The sequence below is a fragment of the Falco rusticolus genome, chromosome 11 (assembly GCF_015220075.1).
Source record: "Falco rusticolus isolate bFalRus1 chromosome 11, bFalRus1.pri, whole genome shotgun sequence".
Lineage (NCBI taxonomy): Eukaryota > Metazoa > Chordata > Aves > Falconiformes > Falconidae > Falco > Falco rusticolus.
Window position 1 is genome coordinate 651249 of NC_051197.1, and position 12227 is coordinate 663475.

The following is a 12227-nucleotide window of genomic DNA, read 5'->3' on the forward strand; positions in this document are numbered from 1 at the left end:
GTCTTTCAGAGAGAAACTGGACTCGTGTGTGTTACCCAGTGACTCTCATTTCAAAGGACATCATTATTTCTGTCCCAAAGTTACCCATTTTCTACTGACTTTTGCTCTCGAGAATTTGCTGTGTCAGAAGTAGAGTTATGAAACTGGGGCAATAGAATGAACTATTTACCCTAAAAATAAACTGCAGTATGTAAAGTTTCTTGTGTGAGTAACAGATGGCATGTATTCTGTCTACTGAGTCTTTTTCATGCTGATATAGAGTATGTCCAAGCTTTTGGCTAAGGCTGACCTTCAGTCTATCAAGACCAGACTTTGAAAAGAGCGGGGTGTGAGACTTCACGCTTTTAAGTATGTCCAGAAGGAGCCATCCATGGTGGGGCAGGTGACCAGGAGAGCCACAGAGCTGTGCTGACTGCTCTGCTGTGTCCCTTTGGTGTCTGAGGCACCACTGTGACTGTGCCTTTTTCAGCATCCTGTGGGGATGCCGGGTAAGACGGGCTGATGTGCTTCGGGCCACAGGCAGGAGGTCCTGGTGTTACTGCTGCCATTCACATCTGCACACATTTGCATCCTCCCTATTGAAATCATTGAAAGAAATCTGAATTTACCCTTCCTTGAACATTCATATCAGATGCTGGCGTGGCAGATTTGCTAGGACAGGATTGGGCAATGTGAGGTTGGATTTATCCCAGGTGTGCCTCTTCTGAGTTCACCAGGTGTGCACCTGTGGAAGAAGGAAAAAAACATTATACCCAATCTTTTTCTTGCAAGGCCCAGACACATGCTTTAAAGAGGCTATCAGATCTTTTTATCCTTCCTGGCACTCAGCAGGGCTCCACCTGCCAGATACCATCTACATCTTCATGGCAAGGTCACCTTTATTGCAAATCGGTTTTGCTGCACCTGAGCATTGCATTGCGTCAGAGCGCAGCAGCTGTCCCCAGGCTAGCAGCCCTCCTCCCATATAGTGACAAGCAATGAAAATCACCCGTGCTATTTATTTTCCTAAAAGCCACCATATGAAAGTGGAGACTTCACAGGAGGACTGATAACTTCCACTGGTGTGCAAAGGTTTTTATCATCACTGTTAACACCTGAAGAATTCCTTCAGCACTTGTGAACATGAGCACATTAGAAGTGAAAAAAGCTCAGTGGAACCGCAATGGAAACCTAAGGAAAGCAACATGGGGACTCACTTCAGGTGTCTTTGTTCTTTCTCATTCTTCCAGATACCGCTCCATGCGAGTCTTCTGGCTTAGGGGATCTAAAAGTTAAGGACTGCTGAGCGACTGCTGTGGCTGTGTTAATTGAGATGTGACTAACCTGTGGGGTTTTTTTTTGTTGACAAGCACTGATGGGCCAGAAAGGAGCTGAGTTTGGCGAGAACCATCCAAGGAGAACCAGCCCTCGCTCACAGGACCAGTTGACACTGATATCACAGGTAACCTCATTCCTTTCCACATTGCTTTGAGAGGTTTAGATCTTGTGGTGGGCTACCCTGAATTTTCAAGTTTATTTTTACTTTAATGGCAGTTTAAGGTAGCTCTGAACTGATGCTTCTTTATATAGCAGGTTTCCATAGATCAAAAGGGTGGCACTCAAAGCTCAGGAGGGGAATGGGACAAAGAGGAGTGCCTTTGATTTTCCCTTGACGCTGTTCCCCTCTTAGCACATCACAGGGTTTAATTCCTGCCATGAAGATCACCTCTTGAGCCTAGACCCATGCCTACTAGATGACCCTCCACTAACCTGTCCACCCAGGGTCTGCCTGCAGCCTCTTTCACATAGAATTGGCTGTGCTTGGGAGCGAGTGCTGCCTGCGTGGGGCTGGCTGGTGGAGGCACATCTGCGGGAGATGCGGGCAGCCTCTGCGGGTACAAAAGCAGTGGCCAGGGACAAGGACTGAACTGGCAGGCTGTTTGGGACCTGACTTCAGGTGCTGCTCAGTCTGTGCCTCACCTCCTGCCAGCCCCGCTAGCCTGCTGCTTTGGGGCACAGGGGATGCAGAGCCCTGCTGGCATCCCCACAGCTGGGTGCAGGCTGTACCTGCTCTCCTGGGCTGCTCTGGGGACGAGGGGTTGTGCAGAGAGCCTGGGGGCTGCCACCTCCTAACAGCCCCCCAGCAACCAAGCTTCCACACACCTAACTGGGGCTGGGTAATAAACTTAATGTGCATGCATGAAAAACCCTGCCCTTAACAGTGCCAGATTTTTTTTTTAATTTACATAATGCTAAACAGTATCTTGCTCACATACCCATGGATCTTAGTGGCTTTGTTGTCATGGAAACCAGTACATACCTTGTTTTCTTTGAGATCTATCAAATATGTGCATTTGGATGTTTGCTTTATTTGCCTCAACGTTATAAGCACGTTTTTTACACTAGTAAATAATGTTAAGCAACTGTGTAATTTATGCTGGAAGACTAAACAGACTTTAGCTCAGTATTTTAACACCCTTTTTTCACCCCTGAAATTTTGAATCCAAACACCCTGCCCAAATACTATTCTCGTCGAGACCGAGCATGACTTGCAAGAAACTGTGTTCTTCCCGTAGGATTTTACTATGAAGGACCTTGTCATGCTAACCACTCTCCAGCCCACAGGTGAGGGAAGAAATCAAAAGCCTTGTTTTCAAGCATGAGCCAATTCCTTTAAAGATAATGTTCCAAAAGATACTCCTGGTCTAGAAAAAAAAAAAAAATTGATCTAGCAGGCTTTCTGTATATTGTAACTGCTTCACCTTTTTAGTGGAGGCAATGAAAATATCACAGGCTCCAGGCACTGGGGGGAAACCTTGGAAGCAGGTCCCACATCGCTCCCCTTTTTGAAAACCTGATTTCCCACATGAAGGTGCCATGCACTTGAAATGCGAGTTATGTCCCTGCAATTGCAGAAAATTCACACTCATCCCTTTCACTTCGTTACCTATTCATTAGTCCACAGCCACCTTCATGGCACCTTTGTGTTTGACAATATGAAGCAGACTATCTCATTCACAGCAAGTACCAAAAAAATGTATGTCTTCTGTTACAATGACAGGCCTTCATTAACGTTATAAATAATATGCCAATGCTGCAGGCTTCATGTCCTGGGTCTGAAACTGGTTAAAGCTGAGGAGCAGATCTTTGACTCTGTCTGAGTCAGCAACTAAGCTGTAAACTCCCTTGTCTGGTTAGTGACTTTGTACCAGCAAGCACAACTGAAGTATCTCAGGCTAGCTAATGGGCTCGCTCTCATGGTTTACAATATTAAATTCAATTAAGTTCCATTTATCATCAGCAAAGAAAGAAGACATTGAAATAATGGGAAGGGAATGGTATTATTAGTGAAGTAAAATTTGTCATGATTAAAGAACAAAATTGCAATAGAATCAACTCTCGTGCAATTTGTGAAGTCAGGAGTATATCAAACAAACATGGGAAAGCTATTGAGGTATGCATGCACAAGCCCACACCTCTGCAAGAAAACAACATTTTCCTTAATACAGTGCCTCATTCCATGCTCTAAAATTGCTTTGGAATTACACTGTTGCAGCACTAGCATGACTAGGCAGCTGCAACAAGGCTTTTACCATCCCATACCAGGTTAACTTCAATAAATAGCTCCTGTGCCTTGCCCCAGCACAGCCACCAATCCCCCACAAGGTTTCAACAGTTCATCTACTGTTCATGCTGCTTCTTCATCCTTTTCAGACCAGTCCACCCTGCTTCTTGCCTCTGCTGCATCCAGATTCCTCCTTCTCCAGGCTCCTCTTCCATCCAGCCTCTACTCATCCAGGACACCCTCCCAGCACCTTCCACTTCTTCCAGGCCTCTCTTCACATGATCCTCCTCCTCCATACCCCTTAGAGCAATTTAACTGCTTAGCAAGAACCAGCCACAGCTGCACATTAACCACATCAGCCAACCCACCGCCCCTGAGGCCAGCCCACAGCTGGATATTATCAATGTTAATTAACCTGCCTTCATTCCCCTAGAATTCTTCTACATCACACCTCGGGCCTAGATAATGAATGTGTATTTCTTCTTGTTGCAAATAGCTGGGGTGAAGCTATGGCCCACAAAATGAAGCCGGAAGGTTTCAATGACAGGTGGTGGCCCAGGGGCCCAGCCAGGTAAGGGCTGGCTCCCGGGAGGGCCGGACGGGAAGAGGAGGGATGCACACATCTCTCGGGATGGGGACGTTTGGTAATTTTATTTTCTCTTCCAAGGTCGCAGACAGAACCAACTTTGCAAAACAGCAGGAAGACTGAAAGCTATGAAGTTTCATAAAGCAAGAAATATGTCTGAGAAACATGAGTCCCAGCCCGTGGCCGCCTGCTGCCCGCAGAGCCGAGCCCCCGGCCCCCGTGCTGCCCACTGGCCCGGCAGCTGCCTCAGGCAGGGGGTGGTGTGACAGTGCTCGGCGTGAGCGCCAGCAGGTATGCTCACCTGCAAGGCCTTGGCGCTGTAGCCAAACAAAGCTGGCATTAAGAGATACTGGTGCATCGTTCTCGGTGTATTGTATTGGCTTTCAGAGAAAATGGTTGGCTTGACTTTGCACCACGACTCTGAAAACAGACAAAAGCCATCCTAACAGCTCTCGGCAGAAGTGAGGTACACAAAATGCAAAGGTATGTAAGTCCAGGCTAGCCGTGCGAAGCAAGGGAAGCGCAAAGAAAGCCAATAACCAATCTTTCTTTGCTTATGCCCCAAAGGGCTCCTCTGAGCCTTACCCCGAGGGCCTGCTGCTGCATGCGAAAGCATCAGCTAGCCAGGCCAGCGCAGGTGCTAACAGGACATGCAAAGCCTCTGGTTACTCTTAGAAAACAGCGTGTGTCAACTGTTCACCGGCAAGAGGCTGATCGGGTACGGTGCAGGCAATCGTCGTAACAATCGTTCCAAGCCAATGACCCTTCCTGCAGCATCTGTCATGGAGCCATCGCGGGATCGCTGCACACCCCACCGCTCTGCACCTTCCTTCGCAGGACAAGGGGCAATGGTTTAAACTGGAAGAGGGTAGATCTGGATTAGATGTTTGGAGGAAACCCTTCCCCATGGGGGCGGCGAGGCGCTGGCCCAGGCTGCCCGCAGCAGCTGTGGGTGCCCCATCCCTGGCAGGGCTCAAGGCCAGGCTGGACGGGGCTGGGAGCAGCCTGGGCTGGGGGGAGGGGTCCCTGCCCGTGGTGGGGGGTGGGACTGGGTGGTCTTGGAGGTCCCTGCCAACCCAAACCATGCTGTGACTCTATGATCTTTAGGCATGTTTAGGTGTGATTGCAGGACATGTCTGCAGGCCCCATTGCTGTAACCGGCACAGGAAAGCAGGGCTGCTCGGAACAGGTGACTAAAATTAATGTCTTGACTACAGCTCTGTAAGATTTCAAGCATAAAGTCTGTTTCCTTAACAAGGTCCTTGATTAGCAAATTTCAAAGAGGGATCAAAACCTGAGTAAAACCCTAATATTTAAAGGAGGCTGCTGTCTTTTCTTTCCTTTGTGAAAAAAAAAAGAAAAAAGAAAAAAAAATAGAAAAAAGGGAAATGTAATTCTCTTTCATTTGCTTGTGCATGAACAAATTAGTTTCAGAAGCAATTTTACAGTAATTATGACCATCTCCAATGGATTAGATTTTCAGAAATATTCACTGTAATGTCATGATGACAACTATCACATCCTGATTTTTTCATTTGATGTTCTAGCAATTTAAGGGTTCCAATAATTTGTGTGCATGACTAGACTAGGACAAAAACACATTTACAACTTACAGGTTTTGTGACACTGAAAATTTTATGGTGAAGTGATTTTGACCTTTGGAGGATATGAAAAATTCAGTGGTAACACGATCTTTATCTTCTCAGCATGGCATGTTGATATAGTCTGTCATTTCAGCTCACATTCCCTGATAATGAGGTACGTTTGATCTTTTATTTCTCATAATACTTTAAGTGTCTCATAATTATAAATTTATTTGGTAATCACTCTGATAGTACTGATACAAGAATCCATTTAACATTTCTATGTCTGTCATACTTCCTTTCAACGGTGATCCTTTGTGATTTCCTCAAGAGTTCAAGTATAAAGCTTTCTTGTTTTCTTGTATATGGAATGTAATGTAAGTAAACTTCAGGGAAGTTTGGTGAGTTTGGGGGAATTCTGCATGAAAAATATCTAGTGCCCTATTTAATGGTTACTTGGTTACTCAGCATTTGTCTGTTTTCAGCGGCTTTTGTGGTCAATTAATTGTCTGCCTGATACTCTGCAGGAGTACACCAGACAGTTTTTTAATATTGTTTGAGAAACTTGTATCTACCTTAAGAGTTTTTGTTTTGTTTTCTTTTGTTTTGTATGTTTTTTTTCCAGAGTAATGCAATGATGGTTTAACTTTAGTGTCCATTGAGAACACCCAGAAATTTCCAGCTGCGGCGCACCCCACGCCCTGGTCAGACTGCTTTGGGAAGAGGGCAGCCCCCAGCTCTGCTGCACTGACGTTTTCATTCAAAGCCAGCCCAGTCAGCCTTTCTGATGATGTCATTTTGAACTAATGTCTGATTTTAGGTGGGCTTTCTTTTCTTCCCATGCTGCACATCTAAGTTGTGACAAGCCGTGTTCTGGGGATGTTTTCTGCATGACCAGTGCCTCTGGCTTCGTTTCTCGTTCTGGGGCCTGAGCTGGTTGTGTTGCTCATGGCTGTGGTGATGTGCTGCAGATCATATGGCAACATGTGCTGGTGCGGAACAGTGGGTATTTCTGAAACTGATGTCAATATTGTGCTTAATTCTTCACATCATTTAAACACCGCTGGGGTTTCTCAGGGGTCAGGTGGTCAGAGATGTTAGTGTCCTTTACCTGTGTTTGGTGTTTAGTCTGTGAAGCCCCTCTCAGATAAGCTGGTGTGAACTTGAGGACCTTCACGGAATGTCCCTGAGTGCTCTCAGACCCTGGTGAGATCAGTGGGAAGGGACAGCATCCACCAGGTGCGGGTGATGGGCATCACCCCTGTGCTCTGGGACAGCTCGGGGGAGCTGGCTGTGGAGTGACAGCAGGCTGAAACAAAGACCAGGAAACAAGTGATAACTGGGGCCACCAGCAATGGAGCCCTTGGCTGGTATTTTTGACTCAGTAACAGGTGAGCTCTTGGCTCATGTTGCGGTGAGTGGTTCATATAATGTGCAAGTGGAGGAGCAACTTCAGTGGGGTTCAGCTGCTCACACGGCCATTGTGTGTGTGGGCCAGCATAGCTGGTAAGCATGCAATTCCCTGCAGCTCCCTGTCCCAGCTGCTTGAGCTGATGGTACCCAAAACAGTGCCAGTCCATTGAAGCTGCTGCTTTCTGGGATGATGCTTCATGCAGTCTGCGTGGAGAGTGGCTAAGTCAACAATTATAAATGATCTATTTCTTGTTCCGTGTGATATCATCCATCACTAGACATTGCTAAGTGAGTCTAGTAACATTAAAACCATGTTTAATAAAGCAAAGATTTCAATACCACTTATGATAGGGTCAGCAGCTGCCTAATGCAATTAATCATTTGTTTACTGAGAAAGGGAAGGGACTAGAGAGCAAGAGAAAACAGCAAAAGTAAGTGGAAGAATCTTCACACAAAATAAAAAGGAGTTGTTATGCAATTAGTGATGATTCACCTCTGTTTTCTCCTCCACAGATACATCTTGAAGTTTGTCAGGATTATCTGGCAGGATAAAGCAAGTAGATTAAGAAGATACACCCTAGGGGTGTGACGAGGATATTTCCCCAACAGAGACAACTACAGTAACTTAACATCGTCAAAAACCGAAACACATCTATTCTGTCTCCTTTACAAAACCAGAGAAAGAAAATGGTCAGCAAGACAAAGACAGATGGGTGTTAGTTTTTATGCTGGGGACTCTTCCAAAGTCTTTCTGAAGCAACGGATGTGCACTGTGTGCTTGCACGCGTGCATGTACACGGGCATGTTGGTGTGCACATGTGTGTGTGTGCATGCAAGTGCATGTTGGGGAGACTCAGCGGCTTCTGTAGGATTTTTCTGAGCCCTACTACATGTCTGTGCCGTGACCACAATCATTGCCTGTTTTGAAAGGAATTGCCAATGATTAATAGTCTGATTTCTATTTGTAGTGTGACAGAAAGTGAAAGGCTTTGCAGATTTGCCAGCAAAACCCTGGGCAGCAAGCTGCCTTCGCTGCAAGAGCCCCGGGCTGGTGCCGGGGGCTGCGGCTCTTATGCCAAAGCTGCAGCAGCCTTTTTACTTTCACTTGAGAAAAGCGAAATCCTTTCTCCATGCTGTGCCTCACTCTGCATGCCGGCAAAGTAGGGAGAGCAACGCTTGCTACCAAAGGACGAGTCAGAAGTTGAACTCGGGACTACATCAAAGGCCTCTGAGATATTTGGACTGCGGTCGCCATCAGAACAGAAAGACTGCCTTAATTCATGAGCTGTTTAGAGTACGCAGACAATGTATGTTAAAAGTTTTGTTCTGAAGGGCGCTCTGTTTATCACGTATCGAAGAACAGCCACTGCAGCCAGACCCATTCACAAAAGGCGGTGCGCTCTTACTACAGATGAGCGTCTCTGCCTATCCCAGGAATACTTTCATTTATATGCATCTGATAACCCAGTGAAGGGAAAATGGGAATGAGTTGGCAGGTGGCCTTTCGAATGAAAGGGCACACGGTAAACTATCTGTTTGCTGCTTTCTCACCCTGGAATACTAAAGACATCACATGGTATGCATATTCCTCCCCATTTCCCTTCTATTTTGTCCTTTTTATTGTTCATAATCCAAAAAATTAAATATAATTTAAAAAGACATAGATGAGTAAGATGCATTTTGGCTTGTTTATTGCATTTGCAGCATGTAAGTTCTGCTTTTTATCCTAATGGTCCATATCAAAATACAATGAGGATTACAGTATGAGACTTAATGCCTTTGTAAAACAGACAAATTGGAATAAGTCTTTATTCTGTAAGCAGGATGTGAAAACAAAATTAGTGCTACTTCTTGAGGCAGTTACCTCCAGGTACCGTCTCTTTCTAAACAGCAACAAGCTGATGCCAAGCATGGCGTTGCCTTTAAACATACCCGCTGATTTTACAAGCAGCAATACCTAGACATGAAAAACCATCAGGAATCAACATTAATATTTTAAAAAAATAATTATTTAGTTATTTACATTGACTTAAAGTGAAGCTATCACACTGATACTTCAGTTGTTTGCATTCCTCAGGCTTACAGCTAGCTGTGTGCATAGATGTCATCTTCTGGGGGAAGGAAGCTACCTGACAGAAACCTGGCTTTCTCGCCAGTTTGTGCTGCACTAGCTCCACAGTAAATTAGTCCTTATGGTGAAAATAAGTGTCGATCGTTGTTAATATCTTCTATCCAGATCTTCTGAGGACAGAGTAAGGCCAAAATATATCAAAATATTAATTTTTCTTTGGCATCCAGTTCTCCTGTACATGCAGATAATGACTGCCGTAGCTGAACTGAGTAATTACAACTCCTCTATTTGAATTTTTGTAGTTATGACAAACTTTATCTGTTCAGTTTGAAATGTTCTTAGTGTCTACCTCGTACTAATAGTTCCAGTTTTTCTGCAGAAACAGATAAATACCTGGGTCTTTAAAGAGGTACGCACACACATAGTGAGCATGCAATTACACTACATTGATTACGAGCTGACTGCTGGTCACCGCCGTGCTGGAAGTAAACTAGGGTAGCTGCTGAAACTGGTGGAATTGTTTGGTATTTTAGTAACATAAAAGAGATGTGAATTGAACTTCATATTTTTTGCTGTCTGAAATATCTGTGAACTTCCAGTAATTACTGATGGTAAGCCCACAGTCTGTGACCAGAAATGAGGGATCTGAGTGACAGTAAGGAATTGATAAAAAATGGAAGAAATGAATCACTAATTGACTGTTAGGGCTCCTCTTGCACGAACTGTTGCTGTTCATTTGCTAATCAGGTCTCCGATAGCAGGGGGAGCTCGTTGTGGGGGAGGTTGGAGGAACCGAATGTAGGTCCTGACGGCTCCGAAGCTGGTGACTGCAGTAGCAGTTCTGTAGTTAGTGAATGAAAACCTGACAAGTTTAGTGTCTGCTTGCTGCAGCAGCCTCACAGCAAGGTGGATTGCTGGTTGGGGCTTGGTGTGGCTATAGGTAGCTGGTAATGTGGGGAAAACGCATCATTTATCAAAGCATTTATTTTTTCCCTTTTGCCAGGGTAGAGAAAGTTCAGTCAAAGCATGTGTCCTGTGGGAAGCCGCTGCCTCTCTGGGTCCTTTGTACTGGCTCAAGATGACCCACCTGGGATGCTCCAGGATGCGGGTCTGTCGGTGCCCTGGGTGAGCAGTGCACGGCACCCGGGTGCCGGAGCAGGGGAGGTGATGGCTGTGCCACTGGGCCACCCTGCGCTTGTGGCTGCCAGCTGTGGAGGCACAATGCAGCCCTGCCCCAACCCGGTAATGCTGAACAGATTTCTGCTCTGCATGCTTCCCTGCATAGACCTGTGACATGCAGGTTAGACCCACGGTGCAGCAGTGCGAGGCAGCAGCGTGAAGGCGTGCCGGGCAGGGGCGAGGATTCATGCAGAGGGGGAAGGACAACAGCCTGGGATGGGATGAGGCTTTACTCCAAGCCAGAAGATTTGAAGTACTAGTTGTTGCATGAGAAAACACATTTAATAACAGCACACTGGTCTGCCTTGCTCCTCCAGGAACAGCTCTTCGATGATTTAAATGAAATGGTGCCTCTGGTAAAGGTTGCATGTCTGACTGAGGCAAGAGGAGCCGTTCAGAAGAGGCACTGCTGTTGTCAGTAAGAAGGTGTGGATCTGTATGAGGCTGGGAGGGCCAGGCGAATCCCAAAGTCTCTGGGTTTTTTTGGTTAAATGTATTAAATGTGGTTCGTTTGCTTGCAAAACCCCAGCACTGATTAAGCACTGCACGGTGCTTTCTGGATTCCTGGTGACATGACTCAGATTCAGCAGCTGGGAAGACCTTTTACTGAAATGGACTAATGCAATATTTATATTGTCTGCAGCCCAGCTTCCTCTAAAACTTCACCTTCAGCTCTCTCCTGGGTACTATTTATCTGTTGCTGGTGATGTCGTACCAAAGGAGAAGCAAAAGAGTGAGCAGGCAAAACAATGAAGAAGGTGATCTAAGGAACTGAAAAATAATACAGGGCTTTTTAATTTGCAAAACAATATTTCTATGTTATGCTGCAGGAATTTCTCTCCTGGTGCTGCCCTTTGATCCCAGAGACATTTAGGTTTCACGGTTTAGAAGCTATGCGAGATTAATTAAAGTCAATTACATGCATGCACAAAGAGGAGGACAAGAAAGAGAAATAAAGCTCTGGTCTTGGTGTTTTGGTTCCAGATTGACATCTCCGGGTTTCAGCAGAGAAGAGAGCCAGGGTTTCTCTCCTGGCCAGCTGTGCTGCCTCTGGTCTGCAGAAACCTCCTCCCCAGGGAGTGCTGGGGCAGCCCAAAGGTCTCGCTTCAGTACCGATAGGCAGGGGCTTTTTCCAGACAGCATCATCGTGCTGTGCTGTCTTTGGGCACCAGCCCTGTCTGCCCTGCTTCCAGCAGCAGCATCTGCAGCACATGTCTCGCGGTGACAATACCATCTCAGGTCCCTGAGCGCTGCCGGTGAGATGCAGCAGCCGCGGCTGTTCTCCACTCGGCAGCTTAAGCCCCCGGTCCACATGCCACGGCGCAGAAAGTCTCACACAGACTCTAACCCCATAGAGATGTATGGCCATCGATAGAAAGTATGGCCATTTAAGGGACCTCATCCATCAACAGCTCTAATTTTCTCATCTAGAGCCATGGACGTCGCGTGACAGGCAGCAGCCAGGCTGTTACCTGGCTGTTCAGCTGCTGTCCGCGGGTTCTTTTTAATGTGGGGATATTTTTGGGTTTGTTACTGAATGCACCCCATGGTTCCCTCTCAGTGTGAACTCATTTCCATCAGTGATACATCTGAGTGAACTTCTGAAAGGGTTGCTGCAGCAATCCCCATGCAGGACATGTCACAGAATGGTATGCAAATCTTGTGGCTGTATTTGTGTATCACGATCCTTTGTGGAAGCATAGTGCTGCAAGGGGTGGCCGCTATTTGTCATAAACAGTTAGGAATATTTGCATAGAGTTGAGAATATTTAACATGTCACCAGAAGGTGTTTTTATGATTGGTCATTTGCTAACTGCTCCTGTGTAAGGGTCTGACCCAAAGCCCATTAAA

At 46.1% G+C, this 12227-nt stretch overlaps 2 long non-coding RNA genes across 2 annotated transcripts; both read left to right on the plus strand.

Annotated features, from left to right (window-relative positions):
• The first annotated feature begins 1347 nt into the window (after positions 1-1347).
• LOC119155806 lies at positions 1348-5102 on the plus strand. Its single transcript, XR_005106842.1, has 3 exons — positions 1348-1441; positions 4212-4421; positions 4518-5102. It is a non-coding gene; the product is annotated as an uncharacterized LOC119155806 (long non-coding RNA).
• A 663-nt stretch (positions 5103-5765) lies between these two features.
• Positions 5766-10808, plus strand: LOC119155201. The gene is made up of 4 exons (XR_005106641.1): positions 5766-5888; positions 6339-6533; positions 10201-10322; positions 10694-10808. It is a non-coding gene; the product is annotated as an uncharacterized LOC119155201 (long non-coding RNA).
• The last annotated feature ends 1419 nt before the right edge of the window (positions 10809-12227 follow it).